The sequence below is a fragment of the Pinus tabuliformis genome, chromosome 1_1 (assembly GCF_031772625.1).
Source record: "Pinus tabuliformis cultivar Carrire ecotype Pingquan chromosome 1_1, CPIR1, whole genome shotgun sequence".
Taxonomy (NCBI): Eukaryota; Viridiplantae; Streptophyta; class Pinopsida; order Pinales; family Pinaceae; genus Pinus; species Pinus tabuliformis.
Genome location: NC_142297.1, coordinates 341258715 through 341280061, shown reverse-complemented (window position 1 = coordinate 341280061; position 21347 = coordinate 341258715). Strand labels below are relative to the sequence as shown.

The 21347-nt window shown below is 38.5% G+C and overlaps 1 pseudogene; it reads right to left on the bottom strand.

Moving 5' to 3' along the window:
* Positions 1 to 7337: 7337 nt before the first annotated feature.
* LOC149212966 (polygalacturonate 4-alpha-galacturonosyltransferase-like) overlaps positions 7338 to 21347 on the bottom strand; it is a 63845-nt pseudogene continuing 49835 nt past the window's right edge.

Sequence of the window (21347 nt, the reverse complement as noted above, 5' to 3'; positions counted from 1 at the left end):
CATAAAAACCTCCTAATAGGCCCCGGGACCGCGACTACATGGCGCTGCAGTTTGATAGGAATGTCATCTATGGTCATCTCTGGTATGTCCACCGTCAGACGCTCTAGATCATGCTCCAACTCAACTAGCATCTTTGCGGCCGCATCCTGTGGGGCCGGTGGTGGTGTAGGTGGGTGTCTCCTCTCGAAAGCCTGGAGATTGGTTGGACGCCGTGGGCCTACATCTGCATTTTGAGCATTTTTACTGTCAGTTTGAGGCGATATATATAAAAAACAAAAAATACATAACTTAAAAACTTGTGGAAAATAAAGTACCTCTGTCATCCCATTGTTCTCCCTGTGGAAGAACCATGTCTGGATCACCTTGAAAATCTACTCCGGCATACGGAAAGTCCTGGATCGCAAAAACCTGGTCCTCTAACCAGTGAAAATAACTATCAGTGAATCGAACAACTGCCGCACCCTCGTCAGGATGCCGGGCCATCACCATAACCCATCGTATCAGCTTTGGCTCCCGAGGACCCAAGATATCAACAGTGAGATGCTGAGGGATCAGCATCGGAACTCTCTCTAAGGCAAAGCTCACAACTAGAGGCCCATATCCAAAGGTCTTTAGTTGTCCGTTCTTTGCCCTAGTCAGTTGGCCCTTCAAGTTGGCCGACACAACATCGCACCAGTTGAAGATGGTGCCTCGGAAACAGTCAATTGCCATCCGCATTTGGGACCCGGTGGCAATATGTAAAGTGGCTGAGCCGCAAATTCTGGTAACAGTGAAAGATATGACCATGAGTTCACGCCGAGAGATGTATTTGATCTCTATGCCTTTCGCATGGTGTTGATTGGGTATGCACCAATCTGCCCGGAGACTAGCAAGGGATTGGCCACCCGGCCTAGTCCCGGCTAGATTGAGTTGCTCGCCCCTATTCGGCAAGCCAGTGAGAAAGTATATGTCGGAGGGCTCTATCTGGAGCTAGTGCTCTCTGATGTAAAAGCATTGCTCATTAATGTTCCATCTCTCGACCAGCCACTCCAAGAATCTCACCTGAGCCCTCATGCCAGGTATGGCCCAGTATTTGTATAATCCGCATGCTCTTAGGGCATCAATGGAAGGTTGGTGACCAATTGCAGCTTCATCAACCTCCTCGTGCTCTCTTTCTCTCCAATCCAGCATGGTAAGTGCCCTACACACCAACAAATAGACATTAGAATTAATTTTAGGAAATTTGAATGGTTTATTTTGGAGTTTGGGGTTTCAAATTCCGCATTTCGCGGGGGACGAACCCCGCGTTTAGCACACAGAGCGCCGGGACGCAGGTGGCCTGAAGGTAGGCTGCATCCCCCGACCTTTTTCCTGTGTAGGAAAAAGTCGAGGGACGCAGGTCACCCTTTAGGGCACCTGTGTACCCCGCGGAGTGGTTTTCAAAACCTAAAACACCCCAAAAATCAAAACTAAAACCTAAAATGAAATTTTAATCGGATGAAATTGAAGAAGAGGATGTCGTGAAATACCTGGAAGAGACGGCGTTCGATTCTGACGGTTGGATTCTCCGCAATGACCACAGGAAGTATCTTGCCAAAAGTCCTTTTCTCAACCTCAACAGTAAAATGGTAAAAATGACATGGTAAAAAGTCTTTTTATAGGTTTTTTGGATGAATGAATGCTAGGTGTGTTTATTTTTCACCATGGAAGGATGTTTTTCAATGTATTTTTGCCTATCTTAAATAGGTATGAGTAATGTGTCGTTTTTGTGCAGGAAAAAGGGATTTAGAGGGAAAATTGTCATTTTTCACGAACAAAAATATCAGAGTCATCTTTTAAGCCCTTTTTTGACTCCTAAAACATGAAAAGATTGCCGAGCATTTCCTTTACACTCGTTAAAACGGAATTAAAAGACGGTCCCCTTATAGCCCTTTTCTGACCGTAAAATCAGGAAAAGATTGCCGGGTTTTTGTCGTTTCAAACTCGATACTGGAAATAAAACGACATGTCCTTGATCGCTTTTTACTTTTCAGGTCAACGACACTAAACATGAAAGTACTCCTTGGTCGCAAGATCAAGCGGTTCCCCCATGTATTATTTTATACTTTTTCGGGCTTGAGGGACACAAACTTACGAAAAAGTTCACCTGGAGTCTTCTTTAGTTTTTTCAGACTCTCTAAAATTGAAAAACGCTGGGTTTCTCCTATACTGGGCTCGTTAAACATTTTACAGTAAAGGACCTGTTCAATTACAAATAGGAACGAACCACTCCTTCCTAGGGTTCGAATCAAAACTAGGTTGGACTCATCCGAAGGATGAGCTTATAATCAAGCATATGTTATCCTCCTCAAGCTTGTTAAAAATAAAGAGGTACTTTCCAGAAATGGTGGGGGAAAAGAGAGAAGAATGAACCTATTTGTTATCCTTTGCTACAGAAGAACCTTATCACCACTCTTGAACACGACACTTTTCATTCACCTGGGTTGGGAAATTCTTTTACCTCACAGTTGATCAAACTACTTTGAAAGTCTTCAAGCTGGGTTCCGGGGATTAACTTTGAGTCGTTTATCACCAAGCCATCTGTCGTTTCGTTATGTGTTCAAGAGGTCTGCAAACAAAACTTTCATCTGCAAAATACTTGTCATCCGTTTGACCATCCCTGAGTCAGTCCTTACAGCAACATTTCTTCAACTTGATCAATGATTTCGTGTTGTGGGCTTGCCTGCAACGGGTCGCTTTCTATCGACATCAGCACATTATCTAGAAAGATGACTTAGAAATCGTCAGTACCTTGAAGTCTGCATGCATCAATGGCAGGTTTCTCGCCTTTGACGTCAGTTTACATCATTGACTTTCGATCAAAGGATTCCGTGAAATGTTCGACATCAACTCATTCATTCACATCTCATGGATTGTACTGGGTACTTTGAGAACCATTGACATCACTGGTGGTCCCTCTCACACTTGTTAACAGTTTACATCATCGACTCGTAATCAAGTGGTTTCTACCGTGCTCGACATCAACTCATTTATTCGCATGGTTAGAATCGTACCAATTCGAGAAGTAGAAATGAAGACCATGGATCTAGTTTCCACCATCCAGGCTGCGAGGAGTTTTGTATTCATTATCTAAGTAGACTAATCATAAATAGATGGCTGCGCCCATACTGTGTCTACAAAAGTCTATGATTATGATGTACTGCAAGATCATTCCTGTATCAGAGTAGTTAGTCTGTTAGTTAAAGTTTTGATCTGAGTATGGGAATGCCTACCTCAATGATGATATAATCTTATACATGTATTTTGTGTTGAAAATTGCAGGTTCTGACCAGGCTCTCCACGAGATAACCCTTGAAATGATAAAGCGCTTCACCCTTCCTAGATCTTATGAAACCCTAATCTACTACAGGCTTCGCACTTTAGGGGGCAATCTGTTACACTAAAAAATGTCACCATGGCTATTTACAGTTAGTATGGCTCTATCAACAGTCATGCTACCCTCTTAAGCAAGTCTTGTGCCTCTGCTATCCATGTCAAACTCCAAGAAGAGAGAAAGTCTTTACAAATGTATTTATCTCTGGGTACGCAGGTTCTCTCAAACCTTACCTACGGGTACGCACCCAATGTTCACAATGTCTGCGTCCAAAGACGCTCTGTATCTAAAGGGGCAGGTGCGTCCCCCTGTAAAGGTCAAAATGCACAAGTTTCATCTTTAAAAAGTTACTTGTGGTCATTTCTAGAGCATTCTAGAAGGTTGTTCGACGTGTATGAAGCGCCTCCAGATGGTTCATGTACCCCTATCAAAGAGGAACTTATCCCATCAATAAGGGAGTTATCCCATCCAAAGAGGGGGTTATCCCATTGATGGTGGACCTGAATAACTTCCTTTAGAGCACTATAAATACAGGCATTGGGCCAGAGGGAGGGGAGGCTGAAAGCTAAACATTCCTAAGGGTAGATGCTGCTGGAATTAGGACTTCCTTGTGAGAACTTGTGAGGAGAGATTGTCATCTTTACTTGTTTTCATTGGGAGGTGGGTGAGCTTTGTCAAAGTAATGGAGAACTCTTGTGGACCCTGGAAGGAGCTTGCACAACACCAAGGCTCAGGTTGTAATGGTTCCTTTTGTTACCTTTAATGCAAATTAGTCCATTCTTCTCAATAACTTGTTGTTTATGAGTTGTTTCATATACTCCTTGGTCTATATGTTGAATATGCTTTGTTTTATGTTATAATCAGGTGCTATTTAATGGTTTGACTGTTGGTGATTGCAGGTTTCGAAGAGAAGGAGGAGCTCATCCGGATCAACGGAGCTAAGCTACTACAACAGCGTTTGGACAAAGGTAAGAACAAAACACTTGATTTCTCATATCATAATGCATGTTTAGAGAAGGATAGTTCTTTTTTGTCTTGTTTGTCATTAGAATGTCTTAGACTTCTAGGAAGGTCGGTTGTGTCTGCACTATTGACTGATTCCGTGTGACACCTTGACATATTGATGTTGCAAGTAAAACATGCAATGGAGGCCTGCACAAAGCATTAACCAAATATCACAAGTTGCTTTAATCAGGTTGACGCTTATCATAGTAAATACAGTTCACATATAACAACAATAAAGCTAATTTTTTCCATTTGTTATTTACAAAATGAAATGGAATTGACTATCTAATACCCACCCAGAGCCTACTACTCACTAATCTCTAGGGACAAGTAGGTTAAAAAATTTAGCTCACATATACTACAGTAGGTTCATCAAATTTCATTCAACCCAAATCTTCCTTTGCAATAGGGTATTCTCCAATAATTAATTCCTACAAGCTCAAACTATATCAACCTTCCCATCTAGACAAATATAATCCTATATCTAATTCAATGGATAACATTTTAGATTTCTAGCCCCCATTCGATAATGATACCTTCTTAAAGTTGTGCCAAAAATCTACTCAACATGACATTATAACTATTTACATCATGGACAATATGGATAAACTCCCAACCAAATATAAATGTGTTATGCCTTTTTCCCATAATAATTTATTAGCATACCCTTTTTAGTAGAGAGAAGATCCTTTGGATAGTGGGATACAATCTTTAGTTCTTGTGAAGGCATCCAAAAATCACCCTTGGACAATTGACTACTAGTATCTTTACAACAGTTTTTGCTCACTGAATTGATACTTGTCTCAGGGGAGTTCTCCTTGAGGGTCTTTTTCCCACCACTTTGACTTAAGGTAAAAGTGTGTATACATTGTTGTATGTAATCTTGATCTTCCATATTATCAATACAAGAAGATACAGATCCACCAGTTGAATATGCAATAAGTGCGAAATTGGACAGCTCAAACTGTTCATACTTTGTGTTTTCATCGAAGTTGGCTGATATTGCATGTTCTTCATCAGAATTTGTCCATACTGTTGTATTTTCTTTTTCTACAGTACAACTTTCATCCACACTGCCCCTTGAATGCGATTTTTCCTCATTCATTTCTTCAACCTTATCCTCATTATACATCATACTGGACAATCATCATACTAATACAAAACAACCTCTGGATATTATTGGTGAATAATTGTAGTTAATGGGTTCTCATGTAATGATTCCCAATACCATTGGAACAACATATAATTTGAATCACTCAAGTAATGAATCTCAATTTAAAAACATTATAATATAATTACATTCTACCATAAATAGACATCAAGAATGCTTTGCCTTGTAGATTTCAACACCCATGTATTCGATGGATTTATGGGAATGAAGGGAAATTGGAAAGCCAATGATCTCCTACAGTTATGTATGGCCTTGTCTAGTACCTATGGCCTCTTAGACAACCAAGATTGAGCTCAAACTCACCCCAGCAAATTAAAATAATGCTCAGGGGAGACGAAAACGACTCTAGTAAGTAGAAATCCACCCAAGAATGCTTAAGAACACTTTAGGTAAGGAGAGAGAAATTCTTAATAGTCATACAAAAACCAAATTAGAAACTCCTTGAGGAAATGCAACATCTCCAGAACCCTGGCAGTTGATCTCTAACTCAACAAGAAAGTGGATTATGAGTAACTAAGAGCTGATGCATTTAGTAGAGCGTCAATCAATCAAGAGTTTATGAATGATGCTAATAGAAATTCAATGGAGAGTTATTTATTTCAGCCATGAGCACAAAGACAGGAGCACATATAATATAACTAAGGAGTAAGAATGATGATAACTCATACACCATAAGTTTATTATATCTTAGGAACATATATTAGATGAGAGCCTAGCACATTGCCTTCATTATCAAAAGAGAGGTGTCCATGTGCAAATTAACCCTTGCTCCATGTGAGACTATTGCAGCATAGCTTCTATGGGAAAATGAAGGAATTGGTCATGGCAGTTAAACACTGAATTGAGCTAGTTTCAGTGTTGTCCAATTAGGGCTATTGCATCTTGTCACAGGCAAAGATTGTAGGACATTTCAACATTACAAAGGCAACAATCCAGGCATAGTCACTCTTTGTTTAGTTAAGTCAAAGCTCATGGAGAATGATATCTAGGTGTTTTAGCCTATATTCGACCTCTTTTGGGTAGCAACCAAGAAAGTGAAAAAGCTCGAAGTATGTAATCCAACGAGAGAAGAAAAACTGAGGATAAAAAGAAGTCTACAAAACTTGAAGAAGCTGAAGTTTGTGACTAAGCCGAATCTCAATCTAAAGCTATCTATTTGTAGTAGGATCTAAATATCTGTGGTAAAGAGTCAAGGGTTTGCTATAGTAGCTGAAGATCAGTAATAGAAGGCAAAGAGTCTGTAATTGGAAGTCAGTGTGTTATACTAAGAGACTAAACCCGCAATAAGGAAAGAAATTCAGAAGCTGCTTCTGACTTTGACTAGGTAGAGACTCAACTATTAACCTTGACTTAAAGAGGAGGGTTGACTTGGAGGGACTCTTTGGTCTTGTGTTGGATATCTCATTTTGAATAAATTCAATAAGAGGAGGATTTTTGGGTTTTCCCCTGTTGAGAGGTTTTTCCCTACCTTGAAAGCCTAAATCTTTGTGTCTTGTACTTCTTTGTTTTCTTGGAAGAACAATTTGTGTAATTACTTGATGAAAGAGAAATATTAACTAACAAAGAAAAGAATACTTATATAGGAGTTTACATCCAACTATGAAGGAATACAATGACGACATAAAATTTGTAAATCTTAAACTTGGCTAGGCCACTGCACCTCCAAAAACTTGACTCATTAAGCCATAAACTAGAAACCTTCTGTGGAACTCCAAAAACAAATGAATTAGAATGAATTATCAACCATAATCAAGGGCCTTTACGCTTTACATTTGACAATCTATTGCAGTATGAATATTGAGGTCACAACTATTCATTTATATTGCACTGTTGTAAGAAAGGATGATCATATTTTATATGTTTTCTCTAGTAAGGCCCGCACTTCATCATTGCCAGCTCTAACCAAGGTTTCATGTTCCCATTGTAATGAACAACAGCTGCATTACCAATCTCGGAACAGTCCACGCTAGGATTATATCCTAAACCTAGCACATGCCAAGACTTGTCCAAAGGATGGGTCAAGCCATAAAACGTTCAATCCAGGGGGTAGTTTTCCAAGCTTCCACAACATTCTATCCTCATTCTGACATACAATAAAAGAAAAACTTAGAAATCGAACAAAGAAAAACCCATTAAGTTTTCTAGCTAATTACTTTGGATTTACTTCAAATACTTTAAAGTAAGAATCACAAGAATTAACAGAAATAAACCACACTACACACTTACTGTGTTTTTCCACTTGTGATATATTCCAGTTATATCTTGTTTCTCCCATTCTTTGAGATCAAATACATTCATCCCATATGCCCAACCACAAGCATTAGGATCAAAGTGCCTGGCTATGTGCGTATTGGAAAAATTAAGGTATTTGTCAAACCAGCGAAAGCTTTCTCCACAAGTTTCCACTGAACCATTAACCTTTCCATGAAGATCTACTGACCACAAGGGCATCAAATCTATCTGCACCACAATATCATCATTCAATAAAAGGATCTTCTACATTTTCGGATAAACTTGTGGAAGATAGAAATGAAGATGATTTAGCATGGATAAATATTTTGGATTTATATATTTCAAATTGGAGGAATGTGCTGAGAGTGTAGTCGAGTGATCTGCCTTGAAATAATACTCTTTCATAGTTGCGGATTCAAGTTGGCGAAGCATAGGGAAATAGGAGGAATTGGCCATTTAAAATCATCAACATTTTCTACATGTATCGTAGCTTTCCCTAGGTGATTAACAGGGAAAATTTTAAGAACCCCCCTTAAATTTATAAATATAATAAATGGGCGAATCTCCATGGTATATAGGAAAAATGGAAGGCGATTTTATCAATAATATAATATGTATATATAATTTTTTGGCGAATCTCTCACCAGGCATGGCGAATATTTTACTCAATTATAAAATCTTGTAAGATCTTGGCGAGTCTTTCACTAAATAATAAAACTTTGTAAAGTCCTAGTGAATCTTAGCATAGGCTACATGATGGTTTAATTCCCCCATTTAAATAGGCTACATTCCAAGTGAATACGATGGGTCAATACCATGTGCCATTTTGGTGAATACGATGGGTCAATACCATGTGCCATTTTTATTTTTATTAATTCCAATATTAGGGTTAATAATGGTTTTTTGCATGGTATTAATAACAATCTAGTCCATGGTATTTGTCCCATAGTATTTTGGCTATAGGTTTCACCTAAATATAACCCATTTTTTGAGTGTTCGTAAATATAAGGTGACTTATGGAGTAAATATAATGTTTTATTTGTTTACCATACCTCTGGTTTATTTATATTTTTATTAATCTACCATACCTCTTTTACAAATATGGTATTTTGCCCATAGGATTCACTTAAATAAAACCTCTTTCTTGAGCCTTCATAAATAGAACGAGGGTTATGGACTAAATATAAAAAGAGGTTTTATTTATTTACGATACGTCTAGTTTATTTATATTTTTATTTATTTACCATACCTGTTGAGTAAGTATAAAAAGACGTTTTATTTATTTACCATACCTCCACTTTACTTATATTTTTATTTGTTTACACCCTTACATGTATATAAGGTGACTTATGGAGTAAATATAAAAAATGTTTTATTTATTTACCATACCTCTCATTTATTTATATTTTTATTAATTTACCATACCTCTTTTATAAATATTGTATTTGGCCCATAGGATTCACGTAAATAAAACCTATTCTTGAAAATGGGCGAATGGATTCATTTAAATAAAACCTATTCCTAATTTCAAGGGCTAAATTTACCTTTTTTACCCTCTCCCTTAAAATAAGGTGGGCTATTTGAGGTGATTTGTAAAAATGTACTATGATACAAAATATTCGCCCACTAAAAATTTAAAACCCCTTAATTTCGCCAAAGGGCGAACATTCGCCCCTAAAATTATCCTTGGACTGATTAAGTAAAAACCACATTTTCATGGCCCCAAAATTTAACTTGTCTGTGATGAGATGAAATACATGTTTCTCAGATTCCTGCAAACACATGTAAATCACCTACCATGAGATCCAAATATTAAATGTAAAATGCAGCAAAACTGTTGGACTTCCAAACTTTAGATTAATTTAAATTAATAACACTTCACCTTAGCATTCATGACAGTTGAATTCACAACCGCAGATGTAGGCAATACATTGTCAAAAAATAATGCATAGTGATAAAGAGTCGGATCCTCCAACTTGTCCTTTTTAGGAAATTACGCATTTCAAGAGTAATAAAGTAATAATCTATGGTCAATCACATGGATAGACAGTGCAGGCCCTTGGGAACAGACTTTTTTGGCACCTGAATTAAAAATTTACTTTGCTTTTCCAAGGTCCTTACTTGCTCATCTACAGACTGAAGCATGGCTTGCAACTTCTTTGTTACTGTCACACACCCATAAAATTTTTCTCTAGCCTTGGATAGGACATGACCCATAGCCTTGATCTTCTCAGGTGCACTGAAACATTCATATCAATTATTGGTCATGAAAAAGAGAATGAAAAGCAGAAAGATTAACACACAGACTGCAACTTTAAAAGAAACAAAGAATATGAACACCAAATGCAAATGGAAGCACTTACTACTCTTGATTTAGAAGTAGCCAACGCTAAAATCCAGGGGTAGTGTTCCAAGCTTCCACAACACTCTATCATCATTCTAATATACAATAAAATAAAAACTTAGAAATCGAACAGATTACTTCAGATTTACTTCAAATACTTTAAATTAAGCATCACAGGAATTCACATAAATAAACCACACTACACACTTACCATGTTCTGCCACTTGTGATATATTCCAATTATATCTTGTTTCTTCCATTCTTTGAGATCAAATACATTCATCCCATATGCCCAACCACAAGCATTAGGATCAAAGTGCCTGGCTATGTGCGGATTGGAAAAATTAAGGTATTTGTCAAACTGGCGAAAGATTTTTCCACAAGTTTCCACTGAACCATTAACCTTTCCATGAAGATCTACTGACCACAAGGGTGTCAAATCTTTCTGCACCACAATATCATCATCCCAGAAAAGGATCTTGTCTAGTTTGGGATAAACTTATGGAATATAGAAACGAAGATGATTTAGCATGGATAAATATTTTGGATTTATATATTTCAAATTGGAGGAACGTGCTTAGAGTGTAGTCGAGTGATCTACCTTGAAATAATACTCTTTCATAGCTGTGGATTCAAGTTGGCGAAGCACAGGGCAATAGGAGGAATTGAGCCATTTAAAATCATCAACATTTTCTACGTGTATCGCAGCTTTCCTTGGGGGATTAAGCAAAAACCACAATTTCGTGGCCCCAAAATTTAACTTGTCTGTGACGAGATGAATACATGTTTCTGAGGTTCCTCCAAACACAAGTAAATCACCTACAATGAGATCCAAATATTAAATGTAAAATGCAGCAAAACTGTTGGACTTCCAAAATTTAGAGTATTTTAAATTAATAACACTTCACCTTAGCATTCATGATAGTTGAATTCACAACCACAGATGCAGCCAATACATTGTCAAAAAATAATGCATAGTGACAAAGAGTTGGATCCTCCAACTTGCCCATTTTATGAAATTTTGCTTTTCAAGGGGAAGGAAGTAATAATCCATGGTGAATCACATGGACAGACAGTGTAGGCCCTTGGGAACAGTCTTTGCTGCCAGCTGACTTAAAAATGTACTTTTCTTTTTCAAGGTCCTTACTTGCTCGTCTGTAGACTGAAGCATGGCTCGCAACTTCTTTGTTACTATCGCACAATCATAAAATTGTTCTCTAGCCTTGGATAGGACATGACCCATAGCCTTGATCTTCTCAGGTGCACTGAAACATTCATATCAATTATCGGCCATGAAAAAGAGAATGAAAAGCAGAAAGATTGACACACAGACTGCAACTTTAAAAGAAACAAAGGATATGAACACCAAACGAAAATGGAAGCACTTACTACTCTTGATTTAGAAGCAGCCAATGCGAAAACTACTACCTTTGAGGTAGATCAAAATCTGCATTAGACTCACCCAATGTGCGCTAACATTCTTTAGTACGAAGCATCAATTCATGGTATAAATCAAGATTATTCCTAGCCTGGGAAATGCTTGAATACACCCTAGCCATGATCAGTTGGTCTCACATCAATCTAACAATGGAGTCAGAATTTTCGTTCTCATTCTCCCACCTCCAAATGCTGTATTTTCCCACGACAACATAATCTACCCCGTTGGAACATTTAATTGTTGCGTTTTCAAGCTCAACTCGTTTTCCTTCATTCTGTTGAATCAGCTTTGTTGACCTTTTCTCCCTCCTCTTTTGTCTCCCTCCTCTTTTGTCTCAATTTATGTAAGCATTAAACTACTATAAATTAAAGCATACTATGCTAAAATCTAAGAAATATAAAATTTTTCTATTGGAGAAGTAACATTCAAAAAGGATTTTGGAAAATAATATAACAATTCCCTTTTCCATGAGAACAAAAAGTAGCGATCTAGTGCAGCAAAGAATTTTACCCTCTGTGAAACTTTTGTTGGACTTTCTCCAAGCTGCAAATGGTCTGCATTATAACAACCATTGTCCTGGGAGTTTGACTAGACATTACCTTACAGTAGGCTACCAACATCATAGACCAGATAACTAGGGAAAATCAAAACTTACCCTCAAGAGCATTCTCTTTGAAGTCTCGATGTTCACATCCTGTGTCATACTCTTGAAACCTTGTAAGAAGTTCTTCGTCATTGGAAGTTTTTTTCTACACCTCATCATTCATTTTACCCTCCTGAAGATTTTCCTTTCCTTCTTCGTTGAAGATCACACCATCTTGTTGTGAATGTAACTTTTCTGAGCTATCTCCAGAAGTTATTTGCCTTTGTTTGATGTACACCGTTAGAAATAGAGAAGCACCCCTGCCAATGTCAGTTTTCACTTCTTGCTTAATACAACCCTACTCAACTACATAGATCATCATCACATATGTTTCCTTACATGTTCAATAGAGAAAATAACCAAAATCTTCACCAATCGTACCTCAGAGTTAGTAATATCCGTTTGGTTTACTTCAGAGGGCTTTTCTAATACCCATGAGGAAGATAAATCATTCCTTCCAACAATATTTAAGTTTAGAGTTCCCGAGTCCTCTGTGTTAGCTATTATGACATCAATCACCTGCCCAGTAAATAAAATTTATTTTCAATTCTCTGCTCAATAGGGGAGAAATCAAATTTAAGATATCCAAATGCAGCAAGTTTCTTATACTTGCCTCCTTTGGGAAGAGAGAGTCAATGCTCTCTGTTAAACTCTGCTTTCTCCAATCATCTGCTTGTTCCTGTGAACCCCACAGATAAATAGATAAGAGTGATTTTAAACATATGACAGGTATCCTCAATAATTCCTCTCTATTTTAATCCACTCAGGTCGATTAAATTTCATTCTAGGGACACTATTTATTTTCTGGGATTAGACTAACATAGGTTCAAGTGCCTTGCCCAGATCCTGAAAAAGAACAAAATGGCCATAGAAAAATAGAATTGGTTTTCAAGATGTGGAAAGAGAATACCATTCTAACAGATCCATCTCGTGAGAAGTTGTGCCCTGCTATTTTAAATAACAAAAAAACGCATAAACGGTCAAGTAGAAAGACTTGATGGAGAAGAATATCTATAAAAATACCGAAACACTAAAAAGGGGGTTGCTTTGATATCATGCATATGCTAAGATCGAGATTTCATTACACATCAATAATAAAATGGTGTGTATAATATCTATCATTTTTTTTGGCCAATGTGCTCTGAACACTGTGGGAATAGTGTGAAAATGATATGTATAGCAGAAAGTAGCTGGTGAACAAGATTGTCATTGTGAATTGGGTCTAGGTTGGGTGGATCAGAACTGGTTTTAGCTTGACTGATGAGAATTGGATTTATCTTTATGGATGGAAAGTGGGTCTAGCTTGGATAATGAGTGGACGGGAAGAATGATTGTTACCCTTCCCACCCAGATTCAATTCCCACAAGATTCAATTCCCATGAGTAAGATGTTGAAATGAACTCTTAACAAATATATTTTTATAATACCCATCCAGCTTATGCAGAATCCTGCGCACACTTAGTACCATCCTACTCAGAATGAGGAGTGCCCAGCAAATTCACCGAGCAGTTGTCCAGTGAGTTTACCAGTCATATGCATTTCCCTTTGTTAAAAGATGGAAAGATCATTGTTATTTCTTGCTATCGGGATGAATGGTTTCATTATCTTTGGCAAAGGAAATTAACCTAGGGGCAGTTGGTAAAGCCTTTTCTCTTGCATGAGAGAGGTACAAACTTTGAATCTTTCTCTTGGTAGGTATTGTACCGTGTTAATGCAGAGATGGAGTTCACAGCTTCACACAGATCAAATGAAAGGAAACCTATAAAGAAAACTCACAAAATGTCAGGAAAAATGCTAGAGGTGCTAAAATTTTGACAATAAGTGAGGAAAGTACGTTTGATAACATCTACACCTTCAGATCCTGCGAGAAAAGCTAAAAGGAAAATCAAATTCCAAAGTAGGTCCATGGGGTTTTGGTTCAATGGTTAACCGAGGGTGGTGAAGGCAAATCAAATTTCGAAGCAGGTCCATGGGGTCTTGGTTCAATGGTTAACCGGGGGTGACGATAATTCCCCGCCAAGGCTCAAATCACATAAATACATTGTTCAATGGGTTCTCAATGAAAGGTATCTTTCTAAAATAGTATAAGACGACTACACTTCATTGTAATGGAGATCTTACTTGAATGTTGTAAGAAGTATACACTTCATTGTAATACTACCTGATTAAGAAAAGGCATGCTTGCCAATAAAGATAAATTAAATGTTGAAACACCCCAAAAAAAGAGACAAAAGTAGCTTGATGAGGGAGGAGCGCAGGAAGAAGCTTACCAGCGAGGGAGCAGGGTAGGAAGAAGCTTACCAGCGAGGGAGGAGGGAAGGAAGAAGCTTACCAGTTGCAGATGTAGATGCGGAGTGACGAAACCTAGCTACCAAAAAAACCAATGGCATGACCACAAAGATAACAAGGAAGCCCACCATAGCTATTCAATGATGAGAACCCAGACCTCCCTATCCTCCATTTCTACCACGCTAGTAGCCCTACCACCCTCCATTCCACACACCTCCTCTTTTCACAGGCATCTTTAGCTCTCAACCCTAACACCACTTTTCTCCTTCTCCTCCTCCTAAACAGATATCGAGCAATGCAACCCTTACTCAATCATAATCCTCTACATCAAAAGCATATCTTGGTTAGCAAAAATATATGAAGTCAGCAACAAACAAAAAAACCCTTAGATCTCATATACACTTTAGAGCATTTGATAGAAAAAATCACCAAAGGAATTACGAAATGGATAGATCAACTGATTCCATGCAGTTTTGAGAAATAAAGGGACACTGACATGGTAAAAACCTAGATGAAAATGGGCATAAGGGCCGGAAGTAGACAGATTTGAGGGTCTCTATTTCTGTTAGCCTTTTTGGTTAAAAAATCAAAACATATAATTAAGGGAAACACGTCATTCGAATTCAGATGCCAACATAGATGTTATTATTAATGGGGATCCTCACCAGTCTAGCTGACTGTTCATACACTACGACATAGGAAGAGGAAGAATAGGCAGGCAGCGTTGGGTATATATGATGCCCCTCAACTTACTAATTTAATTGAGCAGGTACCAACTTGGCATGCCTTGCATTGAGGCATGTAAAGGTAAAGGGAATGCTAGGGGGGTAATTTGATGCAAAGCAAGGGTGAATTATGCCTCCCTGAAAGCACATCATGAGACTGTGTTTAAGATTCACAATTCTAAAGCTGCGAGAATACTAGAGTGTAGGCACAAGAGAGAAGCTAAACATCTTGTGATCTAACATTTAAAATGGTGACTTGTTGATTGATTTCTCATTCAGAATGAAGAGAAAAAATTTGATGATTGGGGGAGAGAAATGATGAGTGTTCTACTGAGTAAAGGAAATACATCATTTTGAGGCCATGGATAGATCTTAATGGTCTGGGATGCCAGTCTTAGTAAAACCTTACCTAAATTCCTTATGACTGCCACATGCATGAGTTTTACACTTACATTATTGATGCACTAACCATAGGGAGTTGGTATAATATTCATGGTTATGGGTGCTTACAAAACTGGGTTTTCATATACCTACGAAGTGAGAGGGAAGAAAGTACCTTTTCTTCAAGATAGGAGTAAGGCTGTAAGCTTTAAACTAGCCGACAAAATTTTTTTTTGTTAAAGAATACATTTTACACATCCTGTGTCCATTAGTACGAACCGGTTTATAAACATAGTGTTGGATTAATGTCATAGCACTTCTAGAAGTTGTTTTGATTCTCAAAAAACATGTTTTATGTTGGTGTCTTCTTCGAATTTTGCACAAGAAACAGTTGGTCCTTTAACAAGACTCGAGTGTGCCAACATGCACTGAAGAAGAGGTTATTAGCATTGCAAACCCCCTTCTCAAATCAGTATGTCAATTTTAAATTTAGCAGAAATTGGCAATAAAACATATGATGTTCTAGAAGCTAAAAGACAGACAACACAGGAATCTACAACTTCTTACCTCTATTGTTGTCATGTTTAGCTTGCCCCGCCAGAATGGTATCAAAGTTAAGGTGAGGGCAAGGTATTAGAGCTAAGGTGAGGGCAAGCCCAAGAAAGGAAGAAAGAAATCACAAGAAGTTTTCTGACAACAATGACCTCCTTCCTCTTCAAAGATCAGTCATCGTGAAGCACTGAAACTCCTACTGCAAAATTCTAGGTTGCAGATCCCAGAAAGAAAATGAGATCAAGGCCCCATCAATCAAGCATCTCTAAGATAGAGCTCTCTGTCAAGTTGTTGGTCAAATGATCTATATCTAAGGCCTTTTTTCATGACTATAGCCAGGAAGATTTGGTTGCTTTAGGGTCAAATATTCTATTATGAAATCACCCTTGAATTGAATTTGGTTTGGAGATAGTGTCTCACTCAGAATTCTTTCTCTGTTGCAGGTTTATATAAAATCATATCTAAAGCTATAAAGTTCCTAGCATCTAAGCTAATATATATAATATTATTCTTGAGCTCATTGACATGCCTTCGGCCTTGTATTATGGCTTTGTCTATATCACAGAGAAGTATAAAAGGCTACAAAAGGTGAAGTATCCTCGGCCCTTGGACATCAATCAAGAGGGTTTGAAAAATAGTGTTCATGATTTTCCATTGGGTAGATGCTTATTGAAGGTAAAGGATCAACCTTTGTGCGTCTTTGAGATTCTAGTATCAAAGGAAAGGGGGTTCATGACAAATAAAGATCATTTCAAGGATCTTGAAATCTGAAACACAATGTTCTAAAATCTCATTTAAATAGGTATGACTGTTATTGGGTTTAGCCTAGAGCCATCACTTTTTATATGATTTTTACATCTTGGGCTTAAAAAACCTTTATATACTCTAATTAGTAATTTCTAGTACCCATGCTCGGTGCATGCTACACATTATTTTTCAGAGCTGCCAAATTTGCGTTCCATCAGTTAAAGCTAGGATAGAATTAGTCTTAGTCAAAAAAGTCTATTTTATTTGATGGATTCAAACTGAATTTAATTTACTATGGCTTTTCCTTTCCTTTAATTTACTCTGGTTTCAATAACCATCAAAACTTCCAAAGACAGAAATTTGATAATAGAACTGGATTCAGATAGAGACTTACCGCTGCGAGAAATGGATACAGTTGAAAGTTCTTTCCCAAGGTTTGGTGGGTTGACGGGCTCCATGAATTTTTTCCCTCTTCCCCAAATTTATCAACAGCCTTTGTTGCAGCAGCCTCAAAGGGGTTTTTGTTGCCTATGCTAGGGAAAATGTATGATTCCGAAGGGGATGTCCAACAACTGAAGCTTTTTCATCAGTCACTCCACTCCAGAATTTCTGGAATAGGTCTATCAACCTCTTTCACTGCCTTGGAGGAGAAGGGGACAACCTATAAAGAGAGAGGGGAATTTTTTGGGTGACGGTGGAAAGGAAAAGCCCTATTTGAACCTTATGTGGGTCTGGGGTTCCATAGCGAAATCAAGGAGCTGCACAAGTTCCAGTTAGGTGTCCCATTCCCTACATAAAACCCCAACAATCGCCTGCCTCTATCAAACTAGAAGGGAAAAAAAGGATACTTGTAGCAAAACTTTGGTCTCCATTGCTGAAACCTCCTCCAGAATTCAAAAATTCATGGCTTGAACAAAATTGCTGAAACCTTCTCCAAAATTAAAAAATCCAGGGTATGAACAAAATTCTGTTGCCCATTGTTCTTATTCCATTCTTGAAAGCTCCTCAAGGGTGCTCCTTCAGGGTTTGAACAAAAATGGCATCTCCCACCTTGAAATTTTATTTGGTGACTGGTACGCAGGAGACAAAATGTTATGTTTTAACAAGCTCTTATGAAAGATATATATATATCTTCTAATGCCTCTCAATGTCTTCCATGGGGAGTTTTGATTATGATAAATTTAATAAATAAAATGAAATTTTAAGATGAATTCATGTAGTAGTGATTCAATGGAATGGAATCATTTTTAAATGCTTTGGAAACTTTTTTTCACGATGTTTTGAGATATATGTATTTTTTCTAGATATTTTCACCTTTTTCAAAGGGGGAAGAGGTGATAGTCTCTTGTAGTAGTGATTCAATAAAATGGAATCATTCTTAAATTTTTGGAAACCTTTTTCCATGATGTTTTTAGACAACCAGGCCCACTCTATCCTTTACGACACAAACTGTCCCATGCCAAGACGAAGCTGAAAAGATACATTTACTGATATTCTTAGGCAGAGCGAAAATATGAAGCCAATATACAGCGATGCTCTGAAGGACTGCTCGAACTAGAGTCAACTTGCCTCATAGGGAGAGCCTCTTGTGTGCCCATGATAAAATTTATAGTGGATTTTCTCTATAATTAAGCTCCAATCCTTAATTCCATAACAATTAGGTTGGAGCAAAAATCTAAGATATTTAAAATTGCATCCAATGCAGTGGAGATAACACCAAAAATATGATAAATCTCTAGTACCAATGCATCATTTGAGTAAGAATAAATCATATGAGATTTAATATTATTCATAAGGAGTCCAAAGACTGATCAAAAGAGATCAATCTACCAAATAGTAACTGGTGAGCTCCAGTATTGTAGCAATAATGCTACAACTCCTGGGGCTTCCTGTCTCTCATTTTATCAACCCGATAGTTCGTACAAACTTGGAAGCGACGGTGCTATATGCACAAGTACTAGCTCTTGTCGCAGCTGTCACTTGGTCAGCTGGCACAAGTCCGCTAGGGCTCAAGCCAACTTCTATAGGCTCTCAGAAGAAGCTTGCTAATTGATGGACGAAAGCTATTCTCAAAGGAAAACTACTCTACTTGACAAAATGGACTGAAAGCAAGTCAAAGCATGTAAACCTAGGAAACCCTAATTTAACTAGTCTAACCTCTACAATGCAAAGAACATGAATGAAACCTCTACCAATGTTGGTGTTACCTCTAATAAGTGAAAATGCATGGATCTAAGCTGCTTGCATCGTAAAAGACATGTTTTTGTATTTTTCCTTTAAGTGAATGGAATGATTGTGATTTTGTGCTAACTAGGGTTTGGTTGTGCAGATGGGATGGAGAAGGAAGGAAAGCGTGGGACAGGTTGGGGAGGCTAGGAGAGGTCCCTAGGGATCCTTAGCATCCATCGACAGAGGTTCCTCACATTCAGATGCTCAGCAACCGAGAGAGTGGCCTCCTACAGGATGTCTGCAGGGGATCCTACAGGATACTCTGGTTTCTACAGGATGTCTACAAATGGCTACAGGATGACCTACCGTGAGTGTTTGGCATGATGGAGGAGTGATGAAATGGTAGGGGGAGATGTGTAAGGTAGGAATGAGGCTGGTGATGGCTGTAGAAGTGGAGGAATGGGGATAGGGAGTGAATGTAGGGAGTAGGTTGGAAGATAGAGGGCTAGATCAACGAAAGGGCTAGAGAATGGAAGTACGTGAGGAGTGAAAGACTTTAGGAGATAATGGAGCGAAGCAGGGGTCAAAGATGTGTTTGCATGCGTGATCAAGATGGAGGACGAAGTGATGGAATGAGAGAAAGCAGTGTAAGTGAAACAAATGCTTATGATTGTCACCAAACCGAAAATGCATCAACCTAAACTACCCGTGCTTGTAAATTCAATGAACAACAATCCAAAACGCGAAGGAGAATGTGCATGAAGCTGTGATAAAGGAGTGTGGTGCATGTGTGAATCATGTGGAAGCATCTAACATAACGTGACTGTGTTTGCAGCAATCATGAAATAAAGAAATGCGTATTTTTGGTGGTTAGTCATGGACTGCACTCCAATCCTAGACGAGATGGCAGTGAGCCTTAACAACCTTTTTGTTGGAGCTCCAATCGATTATATCTATCCTCTGCTACACTAAGCAAGTGGAAACAAATTCACCATAAGCAACTCCTATCTAACTCATGAAAAAGACCAACTTAACAACTTGTAATTCGAATTGCATGTGCAAATGAAAAGCTCAAAGTGCTGAAATGAAAAGGAAACAACACTACAGCAGAGGGGATCTATGGCTCTCAGGTTGGGCCCTAACCTGAGAGCTATAGTCTCCTTAAGAAAACTCAGAACTAGATCAGAATCTGCCTTCTTTATTCATAATCTGATATCATGCCAAATTGGCTTACAAAAAGGAACAAAAACTGAGCGGTGCTCCAAAATTACAATAGCAATACGAGAGTTTCAACAACCTATCCAAGGCTAAGGCCTCTATACTTATACAAAAACGATGATCCAACAAGTGTCCTTGATTTTAGGAGCTCGGCTGTCCAACTAGAGTTTAACTGCTGATCCTGTAGGACGGTCATAACTGCTGTTCCTATAGAGAAGTTTATAACTGTTGTTCCTGTAGAACAGCTGGCTGCTTCTAAGCTCGGAGGGGAGATGGATTGGAGCTCGAAGTTCTTGGTGGGAATCACGAGGAATGTCCCTAAGACCGTGGACATCCTCTCCTAAAAACCAGCAGTGCCACCTCATTGTCTCCTTGTCTCCTTTTTCGTTGTCTTTTGCTCCCTTTTAATGCCAAAACCTGGAATCATAATGCATTAGTCACGTAGATAGAGTGCCTACCCTTCTTCCTACAAACAACATGAATAAACTAAGAAATGCATGCATGAGCAATAAAAATGAATGGTTTGAGCAAGTAGAATAGGCCAAAATGAGCCCAAATTGTACCAAAATTGGGGCTCATCATCACCCCCCAGCTGAACCATTTGCTCATCCTTGAGCAACTTAGTCAAGATCCTCATCCTTCATGGCTTTCACTGCTCCCCTTACATCCCAGGCTTCTGTGGTGATGTCTTCTTGGTCGATATGAAACCCTGCTGTGTTTTCCACTTTTTCCCATTGTGCCTGGTCATCCTTTCCTGTACTTCGTTCAACCAATCCTAGCAGCAATGGAGGGCTGAGTTTAAGGCCAATCCAGCTGGCCTGAAGTCTTTGCACGGATTTCTTGTAAAGGTCCACTCTTGCCAATGCTTCCCTCATTCTGGTCGGGGTATGGTATTCCTGGATCTTCAAACTATGTGCCAAGGCATGCCACCTACGTGCACAAGCCTGGGCAGCAATTTCTCCCAATAATCTGTCCATGTATTCAAAGTGGGCTATTGCATAGGCTTGCTGGTCCATAAATTTCAAGGAAGCTGTGGGATCATTGGATAACTGTTGGCGGGCTGAGATGAGGGCAACCGGAT